This window comes from Aotus nancymaae, unplaced genomic scaffold, assembly GCF_030222135.1.
Source record: "Aotus nancymaae isolate 86718 unplaced genomic scaffold, 86718_ANA_hifiasm-v0.15.2.pri h1tg000064l_1, whole genome shotgun sequence".
NCBI lineage: Eukaryota > Metazoa > Chordata > Mammalia > Primates > Aotidae > Aotus > Aotus nancymaae.
This window is the reverse complement of record NW_026988479.1, coordinates 13765979-13780820: the sequence shown is the minus strand read 5'-3', so window position 1 is coordinate 13780820 and position 14842 is coordinate 13765979. Positions and strand designations below refer to the sequence as shown.

General features: G+C 46.0%; 1 protein-coding gene and 1 pseudogene across 1 annotated transcript in view; one reads left to right on the top strand and one right to left on the bottom strand.

Annotated features, from left to right (window-relative positions):
• Nucleotides 1-13412, bottom strand: part of CTNNA1 (catenin alpha 1) — a 176839-nt gene extending 163427 nt beyond the window's left edge. The window contains exon 1 of the mRNA XM_012475556.3: nt 13317-13412. The gene's annotated coding sequence lies outside the window, so the exon portion shown is untranslated. The remainder of the gene's footprint in view (nt 1-13316) is intronic.
• LOC105733492 (large ribosomal subunit protein P1-like) lies at nt 1184-1537 on the top strand (annotated as a pseudogene).
• Nucleotides 13413-14842: the final 1430 nt, after the last annotated feature.

The window sequence follows — 14842 nt, the reverse complement described above, 5'->3', positions numbered from 1 at the left end:
CCGTTGTGCTGCTGCCTTTTTTTCAGGGCTGCCCTGCTTTAGGTTTCATCTAGCAACACTGACATATGCACAAAGAAATAAGAAACATCTCTCATTACAGATGAGCAAAAAAAATGGGTATAAACTGCCAATTCCTAGCTATCAGTTATTTTGCCAAACCTCATCTCCTGAGTTCGTAAATTTCCTAGGGTTAGCAATGGTGGTTTACACATTAACATCTCTCCAGCACACAGCACACTGCTTTGCAAGGCAGACTTCATAAATGTACTGTATTTAAGTGAGCACTTTCCAATGCAATTGAGATATAGCAAAATGGCCAGACACGGTGGCTCTTGCCTATAAATCCAGCACTGTGGGAGGCAGAAGCAGGTAGATCACTTGAGGTCAGGAGTTCAAGACCAGCCTGGCCAACATGGTGAAACCTTGTGTCTACTAAAAATACAAAAATTAGCCAGGCATGGTAGCAGATACTTGTAATCCCAGCTACTCTGAAGGCTGAGGCAGAAGAATCGCTGGAATCCTGAAGGCAGGGGTTACAGTGAGCAGAGATCACACTACTGTACTCCCACTCCAGTCTGGGCAACAGAGTCAGAGCTCAAAAAAAAAAAAAAGATCAGATAACAGCAAACTACTGCTTTAGACTGACTCAAAGCTACTAAAAAAATCACATCTTTCACTGGTCTTAAAGACCCCGAAATAAATTTCTCTCAAAAGTTGCCATCTTCCATTTCCTTGGACTTTTTTTTTTTCCCTCCCAAGGGATCAAACTCACACTTCATTTAGTCACTTCTCTCCAAATTGGCAGGTTTCTAAAGACACACTTCAAAGTCACTCCAAAGCTCTTCTAAAAACATGATAACCCAGGTCCACAGAAGCAAGAGAATGGTAATGAATGAATCCCTCATGAAACCTTATGCCAATTTAGAGATCCCCAGGAATATAACACCCAAAAACAATGATTAATCAGTAATAGTAACATATCTCTCCCTTTCAGCCTCTAGCTTATTCACGGCACTATCATATTTCACAAACCCTGATTAAGAGTTTGGAGGCTTTTTTCCTCAGCTGCCAGCAAGGTGCTCGGTCCTTCCGAGGAAGCTAAGGCTGCGTTGGGGTGAGGCCCTCACTTCATCCGGCAACTAGCACCGCGTCCGGCAGAGCTAGCCCCATACTTACCGGCACCATGGCCTCCGTCTCCGAGCTCGCCTGCAAGTACTCGGCCCTCATTCTGCACGACAATGAGGTGACCGTCACGGAGGATAAGATCAATGCCCTCATTAAAGCAGCCAGTGTAAATGTTGAACCTTTTTGGACTGGCTTGTTTGCAAAGGCCCTGGCCAAGGTCAACATTGGGAGCCTCATCTGTAATGTAGGGGCTGGTGGGCCTGCTCCAGCAGCTGGTGCTGCACCAGCAGGAGGTCCTGCCCCCGCCCCACTGCTGCTGCTCCAGCTGAGGAGAAGAAAGTGGAAGCAAAGAAAGAAGAATCCCAGGAGTCTGATGATGATATGGGCTTTGGTCTTTTTGACTAACCCTCTTTTATAATGTGTTCAATAAAAAACTGAACTTTTACTGCTGTTGGTCTTGCCCATAGTTTGGGAATGTGCTCTGCAAAAATGGTCTCGGTTTTGTAATGTTGGCTTTCAACCTATTCTGACATGACACAGGCTGGATTTTTCCCTGTCACCTAACAAGACAGCACCTCATGGTACGGTGTTGAAAACTGCACTGGGGTGGTAGGAGGAAGGATCAGAGCAGATGCTTTGTCCAGGTTACCTGTATAAACTTGATGATTGTAAGGTGTGTCCCCTACGCTGGGGACAGAGGGTAATACAGACCTCAGCTTTAGAAAGCCTCCTGGGTAATTACCCTATATGATCCTGCCTAAGAACCTGGACCTATGCAGAATGTTGACTGCTACATCCCAAGGTTGTCAGGCAACAAGACCTAGCTGTGTAATGTCTCATCAAATGCTTGGGAGTTTTAAAGTAACACTGAAAGAGTGCAGAAAATAAACTATTAAGGTCCCCAGTTACACAAAGTGGATAAAACAAGATTCAAACCCATGTTCCAAAAACTAAGCTTTTTTTATTTGACAGTAGCCTGAATGGAAATTTCAACTTTTCAGGTTTGGATTTATATAATAAACCATGAGTATTGTGTGTTTAAAAAAAAAAAAAAGAGTTTGGAGGCACAGTGGCACATGCCTACAATCCCAGCATTTTGGAGGCCAACTTGGGCAGATCTCTTGAGTTCAGGAGTTCGAGACCAGCTTGGGCAACACGGTGAGACTCTCTCTCTACTAAAAACATAAAAAATTAGCTGGGTGTGATGGTACACACCTATGGTCCCAGCTACTCAGAAGGCTGAGGCTAGAGGACAGCTTGAGCCCAGTGGGGCGGAGGTTACAGCGAGCTGGAGATCACACCACTGCACTCCAGCGTGGGTCACCTTATTTTTTGAGACCTCATCTCAAAAAAAAAAAAAAGTTTGGATTAATACTGAAATATTTAACCTAACAAAACACTCAACATACCATCAGAGAATGGTAACAATGCATCTTTGCCTAGAAAGCAAGCATGTATCAGAGCCACAAAGGGCAAATGCTCTATCAAAGGCTCTATCCTTCATTTAACTTGAAACAGGCCATAATGAATGTGTTTTCTGACTTGTAACAGCACTTTCAGTTTCAAGAACAGTCTGTAGTCTAACCTGGTTAATAAACAAATACAGGATTATGTAACTTGGTAATTAACCAGGCTTTAACTCACATCTTCAATTCAGAATGTCAAATACTGACAAAATAAAATAAACCACAGCAATAAAACGCTTTCAAGACAGCTGATGATCCACTTATTTTTGACAATATTTAATAATGAAACCTCAGAACAAGAAAATGAAGGAAATTCACAGCTTGATATAATAGAATGAAATAGTCAAAACTAAGCAATCCAGGAAAAAACCAGCCTTTAAATTAGCAATTAAGAAATTGCTTAACAAGCAAGAAATTATTACTAAGACAAATTTGTCTTGTTAAGCCCTTTTAGTCTAAAACAAAATAATCTCTTAAAGATGAAAATTACAGTAACTTCCACAATATAGTTCCATCACTCATTTTAATAAAATGGGAACACAAGGCCTGGTGTGGTGGCTCACGTCTGTAATTCCAGCACTTTGGGAGGCTGAGGCAGGTGGATCACCTGAGGTCGGAAGTTCGAGACCAGCCTGACCAACATGGAAGAAACCCCCATCTCTACTAAATAATACAAAAGTAGCTGGGCATCATTTCGGGCTCCTGTAATCCCAGGTACACAGGAGGCTGAGCCAGGAGAATCACTTGAACCCGGGAGGCGGAGGTTGCAGTGAGCCAAGATTGCATCATTGCACTCCAGCCTGGGCAACAAGAGCGAACTCCTCAAAAAAAAAAAAAAAGAAAGGAACATGGAAAAAATGACAGACATTTTAAAAATCCCATCACACTACTCATACAATATTGTTCCAAACAAGCAAATGTTACAAGTATTTAGAACATCCGAAGTTGCCCTTTGAACTGTATTTACATTATATGCATTACTCCAAACTTGCAGCCAGTGAAAAAACACAAATTAAATTCCAATCAAAAAGAGGGGTTGATCGATGACAGTCCATCAACAACTAAATGGAAATGCATGCTAATTTCAAGCTCCATTAGAAACAGGGTTGTGGCATACTTGCACATGGAGGAAAAAAGTTTGATAGTTATAAAAAAAACTAAAGAAAATAATGAACATTAGGCTCCAACAGAGAAAGGGCAATGTTGACATTTTATTTTTGAAGTGTGGTTCTTTCTGCACACTTTGAACTTTCAATAATGGATAATTCAGTATAGGGCTCCCACCAGCGAACAAACAGCACGAGACAAGGCAAGTCACGCCAGACTCATTCCCCACACTGTCCATTCAATCTAGGCCCACAGCATGTTGGGGGCGGAGCAGATCACCAAGTTGTACACACAACATCTTCAAAGCCTGGAAGCAGGCATACCTGGGCAAGTTTCAGAAACTGCTACTCTCTGAGACTCTTCTAGATGCCTGATGTGTTTTAACTTTTTTCCTTACAAAAAACAGAATGTGCCAATAAGACTTAAATCCTCCAACATGCATAGCATAACCAAAATTTCTTTAAGTCTTCAAAGTGAGCTAGGCACAGTGGCTCATGCCTGTAATCCCAGCACTCTGGGAGGCTAAGGCGGATGGATCATCTGAGGTCAGGAGGAGTTCGAGACCAGCCTGGCCAACATGGTGAAATCCCATCTCTACTAAAAACACAGAAGTTAGGCGGGCGATAGTAGCCCACACATGTAATCCCAGCTACTTGCGAGGCTGAGTCAGGAGGATCGCTTGAGCCTAGGAGGTGGAGATTGTGGTGAGCCAAAATCGCACCACTGCACTCCAGCCTGGGCAACAGAGCAAGACTCTGTCTCCCGCCACAAAAAAAGAGTATGAATGGATAAACAAAACATGGCATATACATACAAATAATGGACCATTAGACAGCCTTTAAAAGAAAGAAAATTCTGGGAGAGGATTCTGGATTCTAAAACAGCAGAGTAGGAAACACCAAGATCGTCTCCCCACCTAGATAATTACACTGGCATAATTAGTCTGATGTAAGTATTTTGTAATTGTAGACTGCTGAAGAAAGTTTGCAACTTCCAAGGAAAGACTGAAACAGTAAATTGGGTTAATTTTGGTCAATTTCAGCCCTTAGCTCAGCAGCAGCTACCCCATTCCCCGGCCATGGGCAGACAACCTAGAATGCATTCCTGAAACAGTTTGCAAGCAGCCTGTGGGAGCCCCAGGATGGGCAATAAGGACGCTGTCCTCCAAATATTAGGGATCTGTATTCTAATTGCTGATCACTCCTTCAAATCAGGAATAAGTAGACAGAGAAGGATAGTCATTATTGCACTCACTCCATTGACTGCAAGCCTTTCCCCTTCAGCTGAAGTCGACTTCTGGGAATTTAATGGGCCAATGGCCCCCACCCCCTTACTTCTTTTATTTTTCTCTTTTTCCTCTTTAGGAGCTAGACTGCAAAGACTAGGATATTCAAAAGCAATCATGAGCGGGAGGGGGAGATAAGGAGATTAAAAAGTTACCACAGTGCATGCCCAGGGTAAGGTGCAGTCTCAAAAAAGACCTGAGAAGTCCTTAGTAACAGACTGTAACAAATAAACAAACAAAAAACCCCAGCAAACCCTGGGAATGAGAAGAATCCAATTTTCAGAGTTAGCACATCACTACATTCAAATGTCCAGTTTCAAAAAAAAATTAAAAAGTCACAGGGCATACAAAGATACAGGAAAGTATGGCCCATTCAAAAGAAAAAAATTTTAAAAACTGTCCCAGAGAAAGACCAGATGGTAGACCTACTAGACAAAAACTTTAAGACAACTGTCTTAAAGATGTTCAAAAAACTAAACGAAGGTATGAGAAAAAATCAAGACCAAATATTAGTATTTTAAAAATGAAAATAGGCCGGGCGCGGTGGCTCACGCCTGTAATCCCAGCACTTTGGGAGGCTGAGGTGGGTAGATCAAGAGGTCAAGAAATCGAGACCATCCTGGTCAACATGGTGAAACCCCGTCTCTACTAAAAATACAAAAAATTAGCTGGGCATGGTGGCACGTGCCTGTAATTCCAGCTACTCAGGAGGCTGAGGCAGGAGAATTGCCTGAACCCAGGAGGCGGAGGTTGTGGTGAGCCGAGATCTCGCCATTGCACTCCAGTCTGGGTAACTAGAGAAACTCTGTCTCAAAAAAAAAAAAAGAAAGAAAATATCAGCCAGGTGCAGTGGTTCATGCCTTTAATCCCAGCACTTTGGGAGGCCAAGGAGGGCAGATCACTTGAGGCCAGGAGTTCAAGACCAGCCTGGCTAACATGGCAAAACCCCATCTCTACTAAAAATACAAAAATTAGCCAGGCATGGTGGTATACACCTGTTGTCCAGCTATTTAGGAGGCTGAGGCAGGAGAATCACTTGAACCCAGGAGGCAGAGGATGCAGTGAGCCAAGATCACACCCCTGCACCTCAGCCTGGGCAAGAGAGCAAGAAAAAAAAATTCTAAAACTGAAAAGTACAATGACTAAAATGAAAAAGTCACCAGGGGAATTCAAAGGCAGAATTGAGCAGCCAGAGGAATAAATCAATGAACTCGAAAATAGGGCAAATGAAATTATGGAGTCTGAAGAAGGGCAAGAAAAAGGACTGAACAGAGAGCCTAAGAAACTTGCAAGGCACCATTAGGTTCCGGAGGTGAAAAGTAACGGTTCCACTATATTGTGAATGTACTTAATGCCACTGAACGACACACCTTAAAATAGTTAAAATGCTAAATCTTAGGTTATATATGTTTAATCACTATATATTTTGTTTTGTTTGTCTTTTATTTTTGTTAATCACTATATATTTTTTAAATAGCATACTGCTCCCCTCAAGAATTCTACTTCTAAGGAGTTATCCTAAATAATTGATCTTTAAAAAAAAAATAGCCAAGCATGATATCTCATGCCTAGAGTCCCAGCTATTCAGGAGGCTGAGGTGGGAGGATCGCTTGGGCCCAGGTGCTAAAGTCAGCCATGACAGTGCCACTGAACTCCTGCCTGGGCAACAGAGCAAGATCCTGTCTCAAAGGAAAAAATAATAATAATAATCGAGGATAGGTAAAAGATTTAGCTACAAACTAAAGCAGCCCTGGAAGCTTACTAAATGTCCAACAGAGGACTGATTAAAGAAGCTTCAGAATGGAATAGGAGGGGATCATTAACATGCTGTGTTAGCATTATAAAATTAATCATATTTTATCAATTCTAAAGCACAATTTCACTTTTTTAACATTTCACATCTAAAATCTAAATATATCTGACAATCGACGGCATTTCCTAGTTTATTTGGCAGCATTTCTTCCTAGTGATATATAAAAGTTAATCTTACTAATAGAGAAATGTTCCAGTTATGATTAAGTGGACAGCAGGTTACAAAGGAGCACATAAAGAAAAGTCTGTTTTTTATAAAAATTATATACAGTCAATATACATGCCTGTAAAAAATATTAAAGGATATACACAAAACGTTAACAGTATTTCTCTAGGTCGTAAAGCGTGAGTTTTATAAATGAAAAATTTTAATAAGCTGGGTATCAAACCATGTTTCCACCCCTGTATCAACCTGGCACAACCCTATACATACTCTATCTATTATAACTTATTCAATATTTATTGACTAGTACCTGCTACCTGCTGCAGGCAAAGAAATGAGTCAGGTATCACAGAAAACAGAAGATACTAAATAATGACCCACTTAATATGGATAAAAACATGTCCTGCCCAGCACTGCATAATTGAAAAAATAAATTAGCATTTTATTACATCAAAAGTTAAAATATCCTTTCTTTTCCTTGAGATGGACTCTCACTCAGTCGCCCAGGTTGGAGTGCAATTGGGCGATCCTGGCCCACTGCACCTACCACCTCCTAGGTTCAAGTAATTCTCTAGTCTCAGCCGCTCAAGTAGCTGGGACTCCAGGCATGCACCACCACACCCAGCTAATTTTTGCATTTTTAGTAGAGATGGGGTTTCGCCACGTTGGCCAGGCTGGTCTCAAACTCCTGACCTCAGGTGATCCACCAGCCTTGGCCTCCCAAAGTGCTGGATTACAGGCGTAAATCATCACACCTGGCCTAAAATATCCTTTATAAATCATCTTATTCATTACACAGATAACAAAAGTTCAAACTTTCAGTCTGAGTCTTATAAGATTAAAAACTCCTGGCCGGGCACTATGGCTCACGCCTGTAATCCCAACACTTTTGGAAGCCAAGGCAGGCGCATCACCTGAGGTCAGGAGTTCGAAACCTGCCTAATGAACAGGGAGAAACCCCGTCTCTACTAAAAATACAAAATTAGCCGGACATGGTGGCGGACACCTGTAATCCCAGCTACTCGGGAAGCTGAGGCAGGAAAATCACCTGAACCCAGGAGGCAGAGGTTGCAGTCATCCAAGATCACGCCATTGCACTCCAACCTGGGTGACAGAGCAAGACTCCATCTCAAAAAACAAAAACTCCTAAGAGCATGTTATTCATATTATCATAATTCATTAGAATAGCCATATAATCAATGGCAAATTAACAATAACAGGACACACCCCACCACATAACTCCACTGCTTATTATGGCCTTTTAGGAATTACATTTTTTTAAAAATTATTTCCAAGTGAGGCGGATCATTTGAGTCCAGGATTTTAAGACCAGTCTGGGATGGGGAAGAGGGGAAGAGAGGGAGGGAGGGGAAAAGAGGAAGGATGGGATGAATCATAATTTATCAGGTAATAGACATATAATCAATGGCAAATTAACAATTAACAGGGTCAGTGTAGTGGCTCATGCCTGTAATCCCAGCAGTCTGGGAGGCAGAGGCAGATGGATCACCTGAGGTCAGGAATTCAAGACCAGCCTGGCCAACATGGTGAAACCTCATCTCTACTAAAAATACAAAAATTAGCTGGGCATGGTATCAGCTGACTGTAATCCCAGCTACTCAGGAGATTGAGGCAGGAGAATCGATTGAACCCAGGAGGCAGTGGTTGCAGTGAGCCGAGATTTTGCCACTGTACTACAGCCTGGGCAACAGAGACTCCGTCTCAAAAATAATAATAAATAAATAAATAATAATAATAACAAGAAACACCCCACTACGTAACTTCATTGCTTACTATGACTTTTTAGGAATTACATTTTTTAAAAATTATACCCAGGTGAGGCAGGAGGATCATTTGAGCCCAGGACTTTGAGACCAGCCTGGGGTGGAGGGGGCAGGGAGGGAGGGAAGGAGGGAGGGAGGGAGGAGGGGAAGGAAGAAGAGGGAGGAAGGGGGAAGGGGAGGGAGGAAAGGGAGGGGGAGGGAGGAAAAGGGGGAGGGGGAGGGGGAGGCAGAGGGAAGGAGAGGAAGAAAGAGAGGGAGAAGAGAGAGAATAAGAGGAAGAGAAAGAGGGAGGAAAGAACGGACAGAAAAAGGAAGGAAAAAATAAAGAAAATAGAATGGTAGTTGCTAGGGGCCAAGGGAAGGAGAATAGAAAGCTATTGTTATGGGTACAGCAGTTCAGTTTGGGAAGATAAAAAAAGTTCTGGAAATGGATGGTGAATTATGTAATGACACTGAGGCATACAATACTTAAAAATAGTTTCAATGGTAAATTTTCTTTTTGTTTGTTCTGAGACAGAGTCTCACTGTCATCCAGGCTTGAGTGCCTATAATCCTGTTTTTTTTTTGGGAGGCTGAGTTGGGAGGATCACTTGAAGCTAGGAGTTCAAGACCAGCCTCAGCAACTTAGTGAGACCTCATGTCTAAAAAAAAAATATCAACCAGGGATGGTGACACGCTCTGTAGTCCCAACTACTCAGGAGGCTGAGGTGGGAGGATTGCTTGAGCTTGGGAGGCAGAGGATGCAGTGAGCTGTGATCATGTCAGTGCAGGCTGGGTGACAGAGTGAGACCCTGTCCAGCCCCAATCCATATTTAAGTCCTGTCTCATTTCTCCAAAACACAGCTCTCTTCATCCCTATCACCTCAAACTCCATCATCTTCCTAGCTCAACTCTCTGCTTCCACATGCACACAAACACAAGCCTTCTCCAAGCACTAGCAAAGTTTTAAAAAGGAAATCAGATGGTGAAACTCCCTTCAATGGCTTCTTACACCTCTAGAATAAAACTCTAACATGGTCTCTGCCTTCTCTGGCAATCTCACGTGAAGTCTTCTCCCCACTCAAAAGTACTCAAGCTACACAGGTCTTCTCTCAAGTCTCTAAATACATGTAGTCTTTCCTGTCTCAGGACCTTTACACACGCAGCCAGCACACACCACCACCTGCAACAATCAGGGCTATCTGTCATGTCCCAAAGTGATGTTACTTTCTCAAAGAAATCCCCAGACCTGCCGGGCGCAGTGGCTCACACTTGTAATCCCAGCACTTTGGGAGGCTGAGGCAGGTGGATCACCTGAGGTCGGGAGTTCGAGATCAGCCTGACCAATATGGTGAAACCCTGTCTCTACTAAAAATTTTAAAAATAGCTGGACATGGTGGCTTGCACCTGTAATCCCAGCTACTTGGGAGGCTAAGACAGGAGAATTGCTTGAACTCAGGAAGTAGAGGTTGCAGTGAGGTGAGATCACGCCACTGCACTCCAGCCTGGCAACAGGAGACTCTGTCTCAAAAAAAAAAAAAAAAAAAGGAAACAAAGAAAGGAAGGAAAAAAAGAAAAAGAAAGAAAAAAATCCCAAAATCCAGGCAGTTATTCTGAATCTCCACATCTGGTTCATGTCTCCAGAAGAGAAGAGTTTCCATTTTGGACACCTTGAGTTTGAGAAGCCAGGGACACCCAAAGAGCTTCCCAATGCTCAGGTGACCATGTGCATCAGGAGACACATCTGCACTAAAAATAAAAGCTCAGGCCGGGCGCGGTGGCTCACGCCTGGAATCCCAGCACTTTGGGAGGCCGAGGCGGGTGGATCACGAGGTCAAGAGATCGAGACCATCCTGGTCAACGTGGTGAAACCCCGTCTCTACTAAAAACACAAAAAAATTAGCTGGGCACGGTGGTGTGTGCCTGTAATCCCAGCTACTCAGGAGGCTGAGGCAGGAGAATTGCCTGAACCCAGGAGGCGGAGGTTGCGGTGAGCCGAGATCGCGCCATTGCACTCCAGCCTGGGTAGCAAGAGTGAAACTCCGTCTCAAAAAATAAAAATAAAAAATAAAAGCTCAGGCTTTTAGTACATAAGGCTGATGACAGAAGAGGCTGCACAGAGCAGTGATTCTCATCTTGGAGGAGGAGGGCTCCTCTCATCTCTAAGTCACTGTATGAAGTAAGTATCACTGATGGGAATGAAGGTGATGCCACATCAGTGGTGCAGAGAACAAAGAGACATTGGAAAGAACCCCTGGTATGAGAGGAAAGAGTGATGGTGAGGAAAAGAAAGAGAAACTGAGATGAGCCAAAAGGAAAAGAAAATCAGGAGAGTGATATCACAATTCCTCAATTCCTATGCCCTTTTATGCTTCTCATGACTTTCTCCCTTCACTTAAAAAAACGTAACTCACGTTTCATCCAGATCAAATGCCATTACCTCCTGGAAGCCTTTCTGAACTTATTCAAATAAAACTTACTGGCCCCTCTCAGTGCCTCCACAAGTTTCTTTTGTTAGTATTAGGTAAGATTTGATTCACACAGTAGTTAAAATAGTTTCATTAGTACTGTTATACTAATGAAACTATTAGTTTAACAGAGAGACTGGCACTTACTGCAGTCTCTCTGTACTACACCAGGCGTGTGTGCCTCCTCTATTACACTGTGAGCTCTTAAGCAGATTAAAAAAATATTCTTTAACTGAATAAAAATCCAGATGGGGCCAGGTGCCCTGGCTCAGGCCTGTAATCACAACAATTTGGGATGCCGAGGCAGAAGGATCACTTGAGCCCAGGAGTTCCAGACCAACCTGGCCAAGACAGCGAGACCCCATCTCTACCAAAAATACAAAAATTAGCCGAGTGTGGTGGCGCGTGCCTGTACTCCCAGCTACTTGGGAAGCTGAGGTAGGAGGATCACTTGAGCCCAGGAGATAGAGGCCACAGTGAGCTGTGATCGTGCCACTGCACTTCAGTCCAGGCAACGGAGCGAGACCCTGTCTTTAAAAAAAAAAGTTTGTTCAAAAAGCCAGATGGGGCTGGGCGCGGTGGCTCACTCCTGTAATCCCAACACTTTGGGAGGCTGAGGCAGGCGGATCACGAGGTCAAGAGATCGAGACCATCCTAGCCAACATGGTGAAACCCCGTCTCTACTAAAAATACAAAGATTAGCTGGGCATGTGGCGCGCGCCTGTAGTCCCAGCTACTCGGGAGGCTCAGGCAGGAGAATAGCTTGAACCTGGGAGGCAGAGGTTGCAGTGAACCGAGATCGCGCCACTGCACTCCAGCCTGGTGCCTAGCGACAGAGCGAGACTATCTCTCAAAAAAAAAAAAAAAAAAAAAAAAAAAAAGTCCAGATGGGTAAATAATAAGGCAGAAACTATGGATAATTCCTAGACTCATTCCTCCTGTAAAACAAAATAACATATCCTAATTAATTTGATTTACAAATTCCGTTCCTTAAAGTAACACCCGCCTGTCAAGTCTTTAAAAAATCACTTCTAACCAGACACAAATATCCACTCCACAAAATGCCTATCCTGTCCCAACAATACAATGATGTAAGCATTTCCTTCATCATAAATATAAAATGCCCCGAATTTAGTCGGAGACTTAACATATCTAGCTCTTTTCCAAGTAATTGTAAATTATGTACAGAACACAGGCACCAAAAAAAAAATTTTGACCAAGATGCAGGAAGACATAAGAGGGAGTCAACCCTGGAACTGGGCCAACCGCCGCCCGCATTACTGGGAAGCCACTGCAGCCAAGCAAAGGTCAGGTATTCATTCAGGCAACATTTTTTCCAACAAGTGCTTCACACTCGCACGCACGTACACGCTCCTTTAAAAGTCAACAACAATCACAAAAAAAAAAAAATCTCGAATGCCACTCCCGGAAACTAGGGCCGAAAGCGAAGTGCGTCCAACGGACAAGAAACCCAGGTAGGCTGAGTAATCCCTGAGTCCAGGTGGTCGGTCACGCCAGAAGTCCACACGGGTGTGGCACGCCTACAGCGAGGATGTCTGGGAGACGCCCGCGCTCCGGCCTCCGGGTTCGCGGAGCCAGGGTCCGCGCCGCCGCCCCAGGGGGAAGTCTCGGCGGCTGGGGAGGGGGAGGGAGCAGGGAAGCCTCGGAACCGGACGACAATCACTTCCCCGGAAAGCGCCTCGCAGACGCGCCGCCCCAGGGAAAGAAGGCGGCCGAGAGGCCTGGTGCAGGGCAGGCGCGCGCGACGCCGCGGCAACAAAGTTTGGAAACCGCGAGAAAACTTTTCCAAGAGGAAACGCGGCGGCAGCACTGGGCCTGTGGCTTCTCCTCCCCAGCCGCCGCGGCCCCCCGACATCCCGAGCGCCAGGAAGTGCCGGCCGCGCCCCCGGGTCCCAGGCTCGGATCCCGCGGGGAAAGGGGCCGCTGGCCCGACGCGGGTCCCACGCCCGCCCGGAGCCCAATTCCCGGCGACGTTGCCGAAGAGACCGCGCCCCGCCCGCCCACCAGTCAGCCGCTCGCGGGGCCCAGCTTGGGACGGCCCGGCCTAAGGACCCTCTCGGCCCGGCCAGAGAGCCCGCGCCCGCGGGGAGGGAGGTGCAAAGTTACCTGCGGCGAGTGGGGCGAGCGCTGGATTCCGGAGGCCCGAAGCCGACGGCCGCTGCTTTGTCTCCCTCCAGTCCAGCTCCGAGGAGGAAATGGGCCGCCCCGCGCCCCTGCCCCCGCCCCCGCGCGGCCCCCGCCCCGGCCCCGGCCCCGCCCGCCCTTCCCGGCACCTCCCTCCGGCCCGCTCTTCCCGGCGCCTCCCGCTGCCCCGCCCGCTCTTCCCGGCCATTACGGCCTCCGCTTAGGACCCCCACCACGAAGAGTCTGGCAACGCCGGCCCGGGACCCCCAAGGGACTTCTTCCTCTCCGCCGCCCACCTCAGAATTCCTTACTCCCCTACCCCTGGTGGGAGCTTAGGCCGGGAGTGACCCGGAGAGGGAGGAGGAGCGGTGACTCCTGGAACAGCCCGCGGGCTGTGAGGGCGGGGGAGGGCAGGTGAGTCACGACTGCGCGCACAGGTGAGGCTCGGGACGCGGGCCCCTACACCAGCCGAGTCCCAGAGACGCGCCGCGGCGACGCGGGGTCCTGGGCACGCTCCCTTCAAGAGTGTCACAGGTGTCCCGGAGCCACAGGCTCCTAGAAAAGTGATCAGTAGGAGAAGCGGAGGCCAAGGAAAGGCCCCACTGCTTAGGGACAGAGTGAAACTAGGATCTGACTCTAAGGACCTTTCATAATGTGAGGTGGAAGCGCCCTCAGAATTCACCTAACCCGTCCCCTCACTCCACAGATGCGGACACCCGAAGCCCTCTTAATTAAGGACATTTCTTTTTTTTCTTTCTTTCTTTTTTCATTTTGAGACGGAGTCTCGCTCTGTCGCCCAGCCTAGAGTGCAGTGACGCGATCTCGGCTCACTGCAACCTCCACCTCACAGGTTCAGACAATTCTCCTGTCTCAGCCTCCGGAGTAGCTGGGATTACAGGCGCTTGCCACCACACCCGGCTAATTTTTTGTGTTTTTAGTAGAGACGGGGTTTCACGTTGTTAGCCATGTCTCGATCTCCTTACCTCGTGATCCGCCCGCCTTGGCCTCCCAAAGTGCTGGGATTACAGGCGTGAGCCACCTTGCCGGGAGGACATTTACAAAACAAACACAAAAGAGGCACCACAGCAGATGTCCCTTATTGAGCTTGTTCCCGCCCCGCCCCCAGCTCATCCTCCCCTCCCAGCTTGTTCCCCTTTCCGAGCTTGTCCCCCCACCACCACCGCCGACAAATCTGAGGGACCTGACTTGTATCTCTATCCCTCTGGTCATTTAGGGAACTTTATTCTCACCTTTTCTTATCTTCATGGTGAATACTCCAAAAACAAAAAAATTACAAAGCAAAATAACAAAAAACAAAAAATACATGCTCACTATCAGCCTCGTATAGAAAACTCTAATGCTGTTTCCCCTGCTCAAGGGATAATGAACAAGATGGATTTCATTATTGGCCTATAAATCTGAAATAATGCAAGACAACAATGTCCACTGCTGGCCTTATGCTGAACAGAGAGCAGGGTGCTAGGGAGACCTGCCATTACCATGCCCTT